Source organism: Medicago sativa, chromosome 6 (genome assembly GCF_051527215.1).
Source record: "Medicago sativa cultivar Bolivia chromosome 6, Bolivia_mono, whole genome shotgun sequence".
Lineage (NCBI taxonomy): Eukaryota > Viridiplantae > Streptophyta > Magnoliopsida > Fabales > Fabaceae > Medicago > Medicago sativa.
In genome coordinates, this window is record NC_140754.1 from 18,626,822 (window position 1) to 18,637,479 (window position 10,658).

Sequence of the window (10,658 nt, forward strand, 5' to 3'; positions counted from 1 at the left end):
ATCTCCAGAATGCTAGTTTATGATCTTTTTGTTGCTGGTTTACCATTGTGTTAGTAACTCTTTTATCATGCTTGAGGAACAAAAACTGTCTACCGACATGCTTTTGGTGGGTTATATTGCTTGACCATCTTGATGAGTGGTCTACGATGGACCACTCTGGTTCATGGTAGACCGACTAGAATAGTACTTAATGATCACACTTGAAACTCTTAACAGTTATCAACGACATCCTCGAATATAGAAATCCATAGTTCTCTTTGTTCTTTCAACTACTAACGACCCAATCAGTATCGGTTCTAGAGAAACAAGGAAAAAAACAAGAAAAGAGGGTTTTACCAATGGAAGACTTTGTCTAATATCATTGAAATTTCGAACAATTTTCATGTACTGATCCCTTGTGAGCCACCTATCAAAGATGTTCACGGTTAAAGTTGGTTATTTATGAAAGAAATTTCCAAAATACAAGAAACTTGTTTCCAAAATACAGCTGTGGTGCACCTCTGTCATAACCACCGAGTATGACACCCACACATGCAAGAGTGAATTTGATCCATACATAGCATCGGAACGGTAATGTGAACGATAAGAACTAGTTAGTTTGATTTGATTCTATTGTGTTGTTCTTTCCTTCTTCCTAGAAAATGAATGGTGGAAAGATGGAAATGAAATGAAGATATGGATCATTTTTGCATTCGATAACTACATTGCATTAGGGTTTCTTGTATTGAGAATATACGTAAACTTGAGACATTTTAATTTGTATTTGAACAGACTGGTTTTACATCTAAGAAAGACTAAGAGAAGGAAGATAGGGCAGCAAAGTGGGTTCTTTCCTCAGGGAAGTCTGCAAGGACTGAATCAAATGACCTCAGGCTCGGAGGTCAGTGGAAGGCGGACGTCTATGATAGCTGAACAGGCCAGAAGGCCTGCTGAAAAACACGTCATAAGGACGACAATTCAAAACCTGATACTTGAGTCAAATACCTTAGTTACCAGTTCTATTTTTATTATAGTTTAGAATTTAGACGTTGGTTGCTTGCCATTGAAGTATTTCCTCATAGCTATCACTTTCTTTGTTAACACAAAAACAAGTGTTTATACTATGATTGCTTTATACAAAATCTTGCCATACTCTTATTTCAAGTTTTTACCTGGTAGTAATTATAACATATTCTTCATCACCAACATAAAAAGCAGATGACAGGGATAACAATATCTTGCATAAGAACCCCTCAAACAAAAATATATATCTTGCAAAAGAAAAAAAACCACAGCCATAAGGGTTCATGTATGAATTTTAGACACCTGCCTGACAAACCGAGGAACCTCCGTGAACAGAGAACAAGGCTTCCATAATACATGAGAGACCTTCTTAAAATTATTAGATAGAAGACATGTAAATGGAGCTTTCCTTCCCAAGTCTGATAGAGTTGACATATTCTGTGGGACAATGAGCTGAAAAACCAGTAAGTACCTGTCCTATTATCCTTACCAATATGCAAAATCACCCTTCCTTCTACTCTACTCCTTAACTTATTTGATCGCTTAGCTTAACCAAGAGAGCTATTCATTCCATGCACCATAACACTATAGTGTAATGGAATTAAAAGAAAAATGCTATTTTTTACGAGGTTGACAACACTAGTTGAGAACACATAATTGGCATGTTGTCCACAGTTATATATATGTTCAATGATGATAATTTGATTGGAATTGAAACAATTTACAATTTAGATCAAAGAAAAATGTTTGTGTTATGTAACATTTAGATTTTTCAACTATTATGCAATGGTAGACAATGGGAAAAGTGTTTAATTTGTGACATTTCCGGTTACAATGGTTAACAAGGTTTATACAATTCCCTTTATCTATACCTTGATTGGCCATTATTAATAGGTCTTTTCTTTCAATCATATTTTTCTCATTCATAATGGTCGAATAAATACTGTACGTACTAGTTTAGTACTCCCTCCGTTTCAAAATACATGTCCAATTTTTGCAATGTGCACTATTCACTTGACTTACTTTGACCATAATTTTTAACTAATGTATAAATACAAATATTATAACATGTAAGATGTTGTTTGATTTGTCTCGACAAATATTTTTAAAATATTAAATTTTTATAATTTTTTACTTTAGATAATTAAAGATATTAACGGTCAAAATTGTGCATTGGCATGTGTGAAGTGGTTGACTTGGACATGTATTTTGAAACTGAGGGAGTAGTACTAATGAGAAACCCATTGAGAGACATATGAACAAGTTCATAAAAAAACAACAAAGTATGAACTATACTTTCCAACATCCTTGTGTGTTTGCTTTGCTTTGCTTCCAAACATAAATAGTAGAACATAATATAATAACATAAAGATTAAGATGTGTTTTATCCATGAGCAAAAAAATAATAATGTTTTGTACATTTGATGCAGCACACACCAAAAATTAACTAGAAATATGGACTTGTACTATTAAAATACATAATGGGATTTGCTTGATCTATTCATTATTATTTTTGGTTGAAGTTATAAAATTATTTGTTACTTATTATTTAATTTTATATTCATATTTTGTTATTTATGTGAAAATATATTTTTCACTATTGAACTGGAAAGAAGGTCCACTCTGATCATGGTTTATGCTATTCTTAAATTTACTACTATGTTGCTTCAATTTTCTTCTATTTTCTTTATAGAAAAGTCATGGTTGTAATTGGATCCATGAGTTTTATATATCTCCCTCTAACCTTTTTTGGCATATTCAATCAGGAGAAATATAATGACCAATTTCTTTGTTCCAAACACAATATAAGTGTCATGCTATGTTTAATGATTGCTAAAAAAAATGCTATGTTTAATGAACTCATAAAAATAAATATTGCCTTAGAAAATAGTCGAAATTTGACAATTAATAAATTCATCATTATATTTATGTAAAAATTATCTCTTTTAATTCATTGATCGATGTTTTAAGAGTAACTGTTAGCATTTCCTTAAAATTGATTTGTACAAAAGCAAGTATAGTTAGGTTGTTCAAAATTAATGTAGGTTGGGTCTAATGCATATGGAGCTGGACTCTCATAATGTATCGAACTAAGAATACCAGCTGAGAGAAATTCAAATTGACATTGTCAATAAAGGCGAAAGGACAAATTATATATATATTTTTGTTACAATATTTTTGGTGTGAGGTATCCATTGACTTTTATAAATGACTAGTCTTCATATGAGACTTGGTTGGCCACTATTAATAGGTCTTCCCTCTGAATCATATTGTTTTCATCCATCATGCTTGAATTCAAGACCTTGTTTGTTTAGGGGCCAAGTACAATTATACTCGGACAAATGTAATGTCGGTGATAAAATATCTAATAAAGCAGTTAATACTATATTTTTTTATTTTTTTAAAAGAAATAAAAATAAAATAATTTCTGTTTTGATTATTGGAGAAGATGAGTTTTATTAAAATAAATTGACATAATTTACAGCCATTGCACTCTGTCTATTGATGTTGTAAAACTATATTCTTAACGTTGTTCTAGCTGAGTATTATTCACTTGTAAGGGTAGTAGTGAGATTTCGGGCACAATGGAACTTAGCAAAAATATTATTTATTTGTATTTTTTTTAGCAATTTTGTTAATGTCATTGACTTATTTCTCATAGACCGTATTATCCAGCCAAAATCAACCGCTCATCACCGAGTTGAACTTGTTTGGAGTTGAAGTAAAAATATGAACCAAATAAATGGTTGTTAACAAATGAACAACAAAACAAACTGTTTGTCAATCTTCAATTTTAAAGAGAAATAGAAAAGAACTAAGAGTTCATCGATTTTAAAGAAACCGTCGTAATTCTATACGATAGTTGATTAAACCCGTCGCTAAGGGACCCGACGACACATATCTTCGATATTGGGGGACCTACGACGATGAGAGGAACATGACATGAGAAGGGGTATCCTCTATACATACATTTGAGAATGTTTAAAATGAACAATACACATGGCATATCCAAATCAAATTTAAAAGAAAAGTTACATGTGGCAATGTAAGGTTGAAGCATAAAAGTCATAGTCCAATTACACCATTTAAGACAAACATTTTTTTTAATGACACCATTTATGACATACTAAAGTAACAAATTATAACCAACAATCAAACAAAAATCTTCAACAACAAAATTTTGAAAAATAATCTAAATAAATAATTATATAAAATGACATAATTTCAAAATTAAAAAACTAGAATTATAAAATTTCAAATCTGCAAAAATAGATTTTTTTTATTTATAAGATATATTTTGCATTGATTGAAAAATTACAATCTCAAATGACTACATTGCTTCTTGCATATGAATTTTTTTTGTCAAAATAAGAAACTAAAAAATAAGAGATAAATATCATTACTGTTAAATATAAAAAATAAAAAAAAAACATCGAGGGAAAGCATTTTTCTATTATAATAAATATCTTTGAAATAAACAAGAGACTACTATTATTTTTCAATAAAACTATATGTTTGTCATTGTGTTTACCAAAAACCAGATAAATAGAAAAATATACAGGACAAGTTTTTATCAAGAGAAGGAAATATAAGACTTGGGTTGGGGGCCAACGACCTGACCCAGTAAACCACAAAAGCAGAACCCAACTATTCAGTACAAAAATGGTAATAAAAAAGAACAGACCTAAACAACCATTACCACGTACAAATTAGCGAACCTCCGTAGGGGCGCGACAATCCAACGATTGTCTGCCAACACAGAAACGACCCAAGTTCCAACAATTATCTTCAAAGTATCAGAAGACCATAAATGCCCTTTTGAGTCAAAACAATCAATTACGAACCGAATCCACAAAGTCGCAGTGGTCTTGAAACTTCAGTCGCAGTCCAGATCAAGGGATGAACAAACGACATAAATCGACCACTGTCCACCAACGATGCAAGAAGCAACCACGACGGATACAATATTTTAGGTATGATGAACGAGTACTACCGTCAACACGGAGCATCTACGCACCTAGCCATTTCGACCAACATCAGGATAAAACCAGTTATGTTGAATCCAAACATGCATCCAACAGAACAACGTCAAAACTAAAGAACCCATACCTTCAATCCAGAAAACGAGATTCATGATTTTCAGACAAAATCACAGAGCCGAAACAAAGTCACTAACCATCTTCATTTCCACGAAACAAAACAAAAACAAACACAAATAAACAAAAATGAAAAAAATAGCAAAAACCAGACCGAGACTAACTCATAATCGCGTCAACACCATAGCTCTACAAGACAACGACATTGTTGAACGAAACCAATGACCACAATAGAATCAACACACACCAAGACTCTAAAAGGACAGCCGTTGTGGCGCTTCATCGACGATGAACTGAAACCCATAAATATATTTTTCATTTATACGTAAAAACACGGGCCATATATTTACCACTGATAAACATAAATACATGTGACACATATTTGTCATCATTGCGGCAAAAAAATACTAACATTATTTTTAACAAAAAATACGGGAATATTTAAAAATTCACGGGATAAATAATTTTCATTGATAATTAAAAAAAATAAAACAATTTAAGATTAAGAAAATATAGTCTATCACCCGTGCATTGCACGGGTTAACACACTAGTATATTTGATGTCAAAACTAAGAGGATAAACTCTCCTAAGTTTGTGCTTTGCTTTCCTTTTCAATTTCGTTTGTGATCTCATCCCTTTTGCCACACATATAAATGAGGGACCATTAGTCGGTGAGGTTTAGTATGGGAAAGGAAAGTTCTTTCCCATCATGGGAAAGTTTAACCTGGACCGTAGATTTAATAGTTTTTTATTTAGATGGCTGAGATCTTTTACTTGGTAATTGTTGTAACTTTTTGATGGTTATTGTGTAAAAAAAACCGACCCCACCAATTCATTATAATTCATCATCTCAAACCCAGGAAAACCAGCTTCCTCCTCTTCCTCTTATTCTCCCATTCACAAAACAAACCATACAACTCTAAAACTCAAAATGATGAAGAAGAAAATAACTCTGCATCAAGAACCAAAACGGTGAAGAAGTTTGGTAAAGAAGATGCAGAAGCTGATTTAAAGATCCAAAATATTGAACCCAAATCTGTAAATATTGAAAGCCAACTTCAATTTGTATTTAAGAATGTTAAAAATAGTCCACCATTAAAATTTCTGATTCAACAATTTTCTGCATGCTGAAAAAAAATTAAGCAATGTCCTGTTGAGAAACATCAACACTCACTGAGAAATAACAAAGGTACCCATAAGCATTTTTCTATTTTTCTCCGTTTTGATTTCACTATTCTTTTTGTATCAGAATCAATTTGTGTCAAAAAAATCAGAATCCCAATTTTATTGTGACTGAAACAACAACCGCCGGATCCAAATTCTGATGAGTGAAATATGGTGGAGGAAGAAGCAGAGAAGAGGAGATAAGAAGGATGCAAACATTGAACCGTTAAATATATCGCTTTCATTAGAACCGTTTTCTTTTAATTTTTTGTTTCAATAGTGTGCAATTGGATTGGGATTATGGCAACAGAGGAGTAATTTGTTCTCAGGAATGCAATTGGATTGGGATTATTGGCATTTTAATATGTTTTAATTAATTATTATTTTTTTATTATTGCAACAGGTCATGACTGTCAGCTGTAGGTAAAAAGCAAAGTTTCCCATGGTGGGAAACAAGTTGCCTTACCCAGGCTAAACGTCACCCCATTAGTCATTGGCTCATTGCAGTCGCACTATATCAATGAGGGTATATATGAGGTCAAATGTCAGCGCATGCAACATAAATAATGCATACCAAAGAAACGAATGTGTTTTATGCATTGAGCAAAAAAGAAATATGTTTTGTCAACACACAACACAAATTAACTAGAAATATGCATTGTGGTCCCTCTTCTACAATACATGATTTTATACCCTTATGTTATATGAATTTGTATGTTATTGAAATTGAACTACCCAAGACTTGAATACAGTAGAAACTCTTTAATTTAATACTCGGTAAATTAATAAACTCTCTAAAATAATAAATTTGTCTGGTCCCGACTTGGGCCAATGTAAAAAATTGAAAAACTCGATAAAATAATAAGATAATAATTTTTCGGGAGATCCCTTTATAATTTTTGGTCCCAAAAAAATCATAAATTAATAATTCATAGAAACTGAAAAAAAATATATATTAAGAATACATTGAACACGTTTGTTCCTCTTGTTTACATTTTTTGTACTTCAAAAGTCATTATTGATTTCCAATGCATATGAACACGGTAGTTACTAATTTACGTTAAGTCTCAAGGTTCACTGCAACGTAATTCTAAGAGGCATAGACTAATTTGCCTTTTTGTTTGGTATGTACAGTATAATTACTTAAAAACTCTTTAAATTAATAATTATTAATTTATCGATAAATTAATAACTCTCTAAATTAATAAATTTCTCCGGTCCTGACATTATTAATTTATAGAGTTTTAACTGTATTGGGATTTGTACTATTAAAAAAAAATATACCATTTACATAATGGGATTTGCTTGATTTTTTCATTATTATTTTTGGTTTTAGTTATAAAATTATTCGTTACTTTTTATTTAATTTTACATTTCATGTGTTTGTTATTTATGTGAAAATGTCCTTTTCTCTCTCTTTTTTTTTTTTTTTTGACAAAATGTCCTTTTAACTATTGATCTGGAAAGAAAGTCCACTCTGATCATGGTTCAATTTTCTACTATACGGTTTCAATTTTCCTCTTTTTTTTTTTTTTTTTTTTTTATTTTTTATAGAAAAGTCTTTGTTGTTATTTTGGTAGTGAGAGGAGTTGAAACTATTACCTCTTAATTGATCAAAAGTACATTAAACAGACATATCATCACCTCTTAAAAAAATTACTAGCCTTTCAAAATAAAATAAAAATTACTAGCAATTATAACAATGTCACGTATAAATTCAAATATATTAAATATAGAACACTTGTTAATCCCCACTAGTGTAAAAGAAAATGGTTCATAATTGTCAAAAAAATAAATAAATCGTCAGCAATTTATTGGATGTCTAGCTAGGAATCCCAAAGAAGATTGTTTATATAAATTAGATAGTAGCTCATAGCAACTAACTCATGATTTCGTGAAACTTCAAATTTCAAACGACACAAATATTATCACAATCATATTAAATATTAAAGCTTGTTATTTTTACAAGAAATATTGCTAAAGAGTTTGGACCTGATTATATGCTTTATACATTGGAAGAAGATCCATTAAGCCTTAAAAAAGGTACATTCTCATTGGATGTTGAATTATGGCAAGCAATAAACGATGAAATGAATTTTCTAGAGTCTAACGAAACATGACACTTAGTTGACTTGGCTCATTAGTTGACTTGGCTCATGGTTGCAAATCAATCAGATGTATTTGGATTTTGAAAAAAAAGGAACTAAAACCTGGTGGTACGATTGATGAATACAAGGCTCTCCTTGTAGGGAAAGGTTTTCTACAAAGAGAAAAATATAGACTTCTTCGATACTCATTCACTAGTCTCTAGAATCATATCCATAAGGGTACTAGTACCTTTAGCTGCTATTCATAGCCAGGGGCGGTTTCACCGCCCGGCGACCTCAGGCGGTCGGCCGGGCTCGATCGATAATTTTTTCACATTAGACCCAACCCAAAAGCCCATTAACACACTTACAAAAAGAAAAATTTGGGCAAAATCTGAAAATTCTCACACGCAAATAGGCTCGGAAAAGACATTTACCTCCTAATTTTATTTAGCACACTATTGACGGGTTCATCTCTCTTATTTTAACGGGTTAATTGTTCAAATTGACCCTGTAATATACATTATGTCTAAAAAATGACCTTGTAAAATACAAAACATATATTCTAGCATTGTAACTTGAATTTCTTCTTATTTTGACCACCCTATATTATACACGTAGTCTAAAAATGTGACCTACATGTTGAATTTTTTCACTATTTTTTTCATACATGTTTAGCACGTTAAAATATAGCTTTACACAAAATTAAATTTCTTCGACCAAGGATAAATTAATTATGAACTTTTATTCCCACATAATTATGCATTTCTTAAACAATTTATAATTAATTGGTATCTCGTTTAAAAACTACAAAATTTCATTGTGAAGGTTCTTATCATGTTCTAGTCATGCCTACAAAATTAGGGAACTAAATTTGACTTGTGAGTATACGATTTCGCGGAACAAAATTTCAATTTTGCACCTTTTGGTTGAAAAATCAAAATAAATTTAAACGACTTTGAAATGCTATGAAACTTTACAGATCCTTTTTATGTATTTTTATATATGTCTCTGCAAATAATGAGCTCAAAATTCGATTTATAGCTAGGTCGAGATTTTCATTGATTTTTTTTTGAGTTTTTGACACTTTAAAAATTCATAATTAATTTGTCGTTTGTCGAAAATTTATAATTTTTTCCGTGTAAAGCCATATTTTAACGTTCTTAACTCGTCTCTAAAAAGTCATGAAAAATTCATTCTCTTGGTTGCTTTTTTGGACTTCACGTATATTACAGGGTTATAAATAATAAAAATCTCGAATTACACGTTATTTAATTACAGGGTCAATTTTTCAGACTTCGCGTATATTACATGGTCAATTTCAATTAATAACCCTATTTTAAATTGTACTTTTGTTGACAAAATGAGGAACCTCTATTATTTCGATTTATGACCGTTTATATATTATGTCACATGTGAATTTGCGATAAATTTTTTGCCCAGACTCCATAAATTTTATGGCTCCGCCACTGTTCATAGCTCGATAGTACTCTAAATGGATGTGAAAGTTTCCTTTTTTATGCTGAACTAGAATAAGAAATCTATATAGAATAACCTGAAGGTTTTGTAATTCATGGACAGGAAAACAAGGTCAGTAAGTTAGATAATTTTTTGTATGGTCTAAAATAAACTCCTGAGGAATGACTTGAAAAATTTGGCATTCTAATCCTATTGAATGAGTATAAAGTGAATGAAAGTGACAAATGTAATTACTACACAAATGGAAATAACATTTGCCCGATCATATGTTTATATGTAGACGACTTGCTCACATTTGGTTCAAAGACTCATGTTGTAAATTATGTGAAATCATTGTTTATCAACATTGATAAGAAAGACCTAGACAATCTTGAAGTAATACTTGGTGTCAAGATCTCTAGATCAGAAAAGAGAAACTGTAGTATGTAGTCTATAATAAAAACTATATACATCATTAATTGAATGAACCTAAAAAATGAATTTTTGCTTATATTAGTAACCGGAGGGTGTACAGTATATTTATTCTCGTCTTGGTTCGTTCACACGTGATTGGTTAGTCAACATGTTAATTTGGTTTCTTTGCGTGCATGCACGCTCACAGTTGACTTCATATCCTAGTTCAAACAAAACACATACTAGTTGTTTCCTTTTCTATTTCTATTTGTTGTGTGTACTAGTGTGCGACCCGTGCGCGGACGCACGGGTAAATTTATCTTCGGCATACGCAATGTAACTCAAAAAAACAATAGTACCACAATGATTGACAACGCGTGTACTGACAAATAACATTTTCACCATGATTTTCGGATAAGCCATAACCCAGCAAAT